This window comes from Varroa jacobsoni, unplaced genomic scaffold (genome assembly GCF_002532875.2).
Source record: "Varroa jacobsoni isolate VJ856 unplaced genomic scaffold, vjacob_1.0 scaffold_370, whole genome shotgun sequence".
In the NCBI taxonomy this organism is placed as follows: Eukaryota; Metazoa; Arthropoda; class Arachnida; order Mesostigmata; family Varroidae; genus Varroa; species Varroa jacobsoni.
Window position 1 is genome coordinate 96,963 of NW_019213272.1, and position 6,828 is coordinate 103,790.

The following is a 6,828-nucleotide window of genomic DNA, read 5'->3' on the forward strand; positions in this document are numbered from 1 at the left end:
TGTTGTTCGAAGGAACGCTCATTCCTCCATTCTAAGTTCATAAAGACACTAGGGCAGATTAAATGTTTATTAAATATGGGGATTGACAAAGGTTTTTGTGAGCTGCGTGATCGATCCAACTCGCCTTCTAATTTCTTCCAAAGCAAAGAAGCGATGCTTTACATATAGAAAAGCAACAAACTCTTCGCGAATATTGTCACTGACGCCTATTAGTGGCGTCTTGCAGTCTTTTCTTTTATGCGTGACCTGTAAGCTTTTGTTTACTGTTTTACTCGCACGTTTCAGTGGACGTGTGGTGTTTTTATTTACGAGACTTGAAATTGCACTTATTTGATAGACGATTATGCGATTTGGCACCTACAGTAGCTCAATTACCTGAGAAACGCTAATAACATTGTTTTACCAGTAATTATAGTCTCATGTAATTTAAATTCGTTGGTGAGTGTTGTAATGATTTAATGCGTAAGTAAACGTTTCATAGCAGTTAAGTAGAAAGTCGTGTCGAAGAAAACATCTATGCAACAGACAAAAGTAAGCGTTCTGCACTGCTCTAATTTTGTGATATACGTCGTGTTGCTGCCGGCGGCGTACCAACAAGATCGACCATTATCACCACCACTACCAACTAACAACAAAAATATTGTGCACTGAAAAAAGTATAAGGGCATCTCTAGTAATCCGTGGCATTCCACTCATAAGTTTGTTAATAGCATTGTCGCCGCTGGTGCCATTCTCTCCCTTTAGGACAATCATCCTATGAGAATAGTGCTATCAAGTTTCCTTAGAACGAGATTCCTCTGCGCAGATAGCTATATTCTATTTGCCCGCCACTCCAGGTAATGAGATCTAATGCAGTGAAAAAGAATTTCTTTACTGGTAATTAGGTTCGATTATGAGGCAAACCAGTATATTTATATCTGTGGAAAAGATCTTTAGTTCATTAAATAGGTTAATTAATGCTTAGTGAACGAAACGATGTAACATGCGTTTCCAACGCCCCAGGCCAATAAAAGCGCGCACGTTCAAATTTAAAAGCGGAGCGTTTTGGCGCTGTAGTGAAATCACGTCAGCCATTAGGCAACTCTCTCGCACTAGTCGTCGTTGGCAAAGGTAAATAAATACGTAAGTAAATACTGATCCTGTTTTTAAGAAGATTGTAATTGCTGAATTGTGTGCTTGTGACGCATCGGTTGTGGTCTAATAAGAGATCACCGTCATGCTGTTTCGATAACTTTTGAAACGATGCTTGAGGTATTTATTTGGCTTCTTGACCCATTATCCAAACGTGAAGCCTTTGGACCATGCTTCTCAGGCGTAAGGGTAAACGGGTTGGGCCTTGACGAGTTGGACAGTCATTTCAAGAATAAATTATAACCGAGGCATGTAAATCAGCTTATGAGTTCGTTGTGTCGAAAAATATTCGAAGTGTTTTAGCGTTCTTGCCATAGGCGCAAACCTTCGCCACTTATCTTACATCGTTCAGGCTACAAAAGGGAAAACATTAATGTTAATTTCACCTTTTTCAAAGCTGACGAAACCGACACAAAATACAAAGCTTAACATTGAGGTTTTTGGAATGCCTGGGAAAATCAGCGGGGTTAATGCAGTAGAAATTTCCTACATAAGATTTTTGTACTGACGCAAAGCTATAGACATTGCAAGCAAATTCAGTGTTGTCACCGCCTTGGTGAACATGAATATACAACGAAGATTGTCATCGATTCCTTTGCAAACTTTTCCACTATACTGTGGTCTAGTGCGGTAAATAGAAAAAGGTCGAACCTAGTAGTAAAGGGGGCCAATTCTAACTGAACAAGTTCGTAAAGGAAATCGATAAAATCAAAGGAAGCAAAAGCAAGTATGGCAGCATTGCTTTTGTATACACACCCGTGAGATTTTGGCAATCTGTATGAAATTATAAAAATCAATATTATGATCTCAAATTGTCGTTAGGTCCAAATTTGGATCGTGTTTTACCTCCACGTATCAGTAATGCAATTTTCTGCTGTATAACCACTATTTGCTCTTAGTTAAAGCAGTAGTACCAGCCATATCAATGTTCGAACTCTTTTTATATTGAAGTAATATTGAAAGCGTCATCCAATAATCCCGAAGTAACATTTGCAAGACATTTCCATTTAAAAAAGTCTTCAAATCATATTATGGCCAATATGGTTGATTGGCAATATGATTAAGAGGAATGTTTTCGACTATTCGTACCCAGGAAAAAAAACATCGTCAGCTGAATCTTCTGTAATAGAATACAGTTATTGTTTTTATGCAGAAAATGGAAAGACACAAAGTGTTTACCATATGCTTTCTTCAAGATTTTCGAACAAGACTCTCGTTATAGCATGGATGTAGAACAAGATAGAAAATGTACCATATTTCTTTCATGGACGGATTGTTAGAACACTCGACAGAAGCTCGCGGAGGGTAGTTGACCGGACATTCGATATTGTCATTTGCGCGTCGTTTGTACTGTCGCCGGTAGCGGCGTCACCTTTTTCCCACTTTCCCAACGTTTGTGTGGGTCACGTTGAAAGAAATTGATGATTATTTCTTGTTACTTCAGTTACTCGGGAGAGGTTTTTCATAGAATAATGGTGGCTTTGGGAAACAATCGAAAAAGCGTTTCTTCTAGAAAATTGTTTTAAGTTAATGTGTAAAGGAGTAATTTTGTTATTGCTATGATGTTTTTCTGTAACAATCAATATTGACCCTAATTGATTTTATTTTAATTCTGCTAATTCTATATCGACAAAATTACATCTGCCGCACGGTCCGTAATAGCATGAAGCGAAATCTTCGATCAAACTTGATTTCGCTTCCTTTCGAGTAAATAATTCGTTTGGATCGAGTGCGGGTAAACGAGAGCATTTGTTGTCCTACATGGGCAGCAGTCCTTCAACTAATAGGTTTCAGCAAGAGGCATTCTCGCCGCTGATTATTGCACTGCTTGATCTTCATGCGATTTCAAGATCAAGTACCATTACCTGGCGTTACTGTTTGGAGCAATTTCGTACCACGGAAAAAGATAACGGTTCTAATCTCCATTGTCTAGGAACAATTGTGCTAGTCATGCTAAGAGACTTCGCCACTTTCAATAGGTATTCACAAAAAAAGGTCTACGAAACGAGATCCTGTATCCGGGAGCGTTGTAGTTTTCTACACGAGATCTGATTTCTCAAAAAGAATTATAACGAACAATCGCAATGATAGTTAAAAGTTAATTTCTACTCGAAGAGATAAAATCTAACAACTGTGATTAGTAGTTGCGATGTTGTTATCGTTGCAAGCCCTGTTGCTGAAAGATAAGGACAGATGGAAAGAGATAGCCCCGCAAATTTTCGGCAAGGTCAGCGCTCGATCATTGAAGAATGGTGTTTGTGTATCATTCAAGTAATAAATATTCCTCACGACGCACGTCGAAACTATACATTCGCGTGTTATCGTTTCAACAGCTAGATACTCACGGTGAGACCATTTGCGTATTTTTGTCTCATTCGTTGAAAAAGAATCGTTGTCGACGTCGCTGACGGCTCCTTCGAAAGGTAGATGCGAGGCTTCGCCAGTTACTTTGGTTACTATAGTAGCAACGATGACGAACACCGAAAAATACAGAAAGGCAATTGAAAGTATCAGTAGAGCATAGCAGACTGCATTAAGAAAAATGAAAGAATATGCCATTTGACACATTTAGATAGAAGCGATGCAGATGCTGGTATGACCACAAAAACCTAATTAATCATCGATCATTATCAACGACTATAGCACTCCCGTGGACAGCACTAGGTTCAAATCAACGTCTTCAGTGCTGTCATTCCCATCGACCGAGGCCAGTGAAAAGCGTTACAGATGATAATTAGGTTAGCTGATTCGTCGTTCTTCATTACTTAATTCTGCATTGAGGGAGCAAGCATCAGACGCGTAGACCCTTCAACAGAAACATCACGTACAGCTGAGAAGAATCATAAATCGTTTGTTATTTTTTAGGCTTCTATAAAAGATTCTTAATGGCCACCGCCAACAGCGTGGGCTGATGTTTCATTTCAACCTTTGCCCACTTCGCCGATCTTCAAAGGGAAGAAGAGCATGTGGGCCAGTACCGAGAAGGCAGCAAAAACGAACCACTGATAATCACGGGATAAAGCTTCTTTTGTAACAGCGTCTGGTAGGATGAGCAAGGGAAGTATTTAGATTTGACCTTTTTTTTATTCCAGCAGCAAATCGAGAATTTGCTCATAAGCTATTTCCTTTAATTGCGACTTATATCGACACAGAGAATCGATTTAATATGATTTTTACAAGAGTACCTTTTTACGAAGAAACTGTGCCTGAAATTTTTACGCCTAATTCGAATGTACTCTCTTCATCCGACTGGCGCGCTTCGTGTTCAAGACCATTTTTTCTCTTCTGCTAAGGGAAGAAGAAGGGCTGATCGTTCCTTATGAGCACTGGCGTATTGAGGCGGGTATGAATCATAGGGGAACATTAAGAAGATTCTCGAAGAATAATGAAATCGTAATTGTCGTGCACAGGCCGTTTCGAAGGAATACTTTCATTAGAAGATCGCTGTTGGTGGCATTATGAAAGATTTCTATTTTACCTTGTTTTCTTGGAAGCCCTTTTGACGACTGAACACAAGAAGATAAATTTACTATATATATATATATATGTCTCGTCCAATCAATCTCTCTAAAGGTCGGCATAAAATTGGATTTGTGTTCTTGTCCTTTCGAAAAAATGTGATGTCTCATGAATACCATTTAAAATATTCCTTCGTAAATTAATTATCAAGTAACATTGATGCTGTGGTTCATAACCACAAAAGAATTCGAGCGTTCAACGCTATTTTACCAATCGTCAGAGTCCTAATGAAACGATAAAATTCTCGTTGATCTATATAGGACATCTGCAAGACAAACAGTGAGTTGGTTTGCATTTTGACGAGATGTTTTGTCCAATTTACAGTTTCTGTAATCTTTCCTTCACTCTTGGGCTGGTGTTTATGAAAGTAGATCAAACGAAGGCAAGATCAATTTGTCAAAAAAAAGTTAGGAAAGAAAATCGTTAATTTAAAACCTATGCGCCATATTGGTCGTTTAAGCGTCATGCCCTACTTGCCGAAGTTGCCAGATATCCCGTTATATATATTAAAGTTACCATTAAAGCCTGTGCCGAATTCAAATACAAAATCAGATTTATTTTCTTCCGTCAAGTTTGGCGCGAAATCTTGCCCAACTTGCAAGTGCAATAAAGGGCCCCTAAAATTGGTGCGGGGTGTCGCAGGGCCATTTACTTCTTTATTTCGAGGGAGCGGCAAGGTTGTTGGTCGTCGCCGTCATCGTCATGGCCGTGCGCCATAAAAGCGGTCCAAAGGAAAAAAGTCAGCAATGAAGACGAAGACAAAAGCAATATTGAAGGATTCATATGGCAGAGGTTATTTATTAACGTGATTTGTTTGATTGCTAATCAGACAAAAGCAAGTTAACTAATCATCTTATTGGTTTTTGCGTCCCCATTCGGATGAGAATGGCCTCGTGCGTCTGAGCTTTTCTTTTAGGAATGAACACTGTGCCTTGAAAATCTTTATTAATTGAATACTTTCCAGTTGCGATTCTTGACGAAAAAAAGCAATGAACATATTGAATCAGAGTGTGATCCGCAACAAAGTCATTTTGACATAAATCTATAAATCTTAAACATTCAAGGCGTTTCTTCGAAGAGTTTTGACGTGATCAGACAAGAGATTTGACCACTAGCAACGGTGTCGCCAACATCCAAACCTCTTCAAATTTGCATATTCCAAAATTTGGCTCCTTCGTTAATGATTGACGAAAGGAAAACTCCCATCGATTTTTTTTTTTTTTTTATAATCTAAATGCACGTAGTCACATCACACTGACTGCCAAAAAAAAAAAGAGGATAGATAAAAACGCCTCTCTTTGCGTTTCGTTCAAATCTCTGTGCAACAAAAAGAAACATATTTCTAAATAGAAGCCAGTACGGTACTTCATTTCGAATAACGTTTTAACTTTCGCTAGGAGTGGAAATCCACGTGAAGTGACACGTGGGAAGACCGTTGTTTCTTCTATTCACACAAACGCTGGGGAGCTGAATTTGAATTTCGTTATTAAGTAAACGTCATTGACACGTAATTATATCAAAATTTCAGACAGATTTCATATTCCATATTATTGGTTTCTGGACAGAAGATTTGCTAATTTACGTTTCTAAAGATATTCAGTTGGTTCTAAAAATTAACCTCTTTTTTATGAAGCATTTGGAGAATAGACTGCGATCTCTGCTACCTCGCTTTGTTAATGCTTTCGGAATTTCAGAGCTCTTTTTGCACGCGTGTTATAAAAAAAGCCTGAATGCTACCACAAGCAGGAAGTAGAAAGTAAACTCTGAAAAACTTATTTGATTGGGGCACTATTCAGTATCCTTTCATCATACGAGTTTGCTAAAGAAAGCTCGCTAAAAGTGATCTTATAGAGGATATGTAGGAGTGTCCCCAATTTATAGTTAAAAAGTCTATTAAAACGGTGTATTTCTCAAAAGTATGCCCCTATATATACATGCCAGTTAGCGGTCGTTTATTTATTTATAAGCTCCACACGTTGACTTATAACAGGTGAGCAGACAGATCGATATACCGATGACGGCTGGTACCAAACGCCTTTTGACAAGGTTGTTTGCTATATTTCTTTTATCAAACGAATTATGTCAAAGTACTGCTTTGCACATTTCGAAAAGACTACCAATAAACTACCAATTCAATAAACTATATATATATATATATACATATATATATATATATAC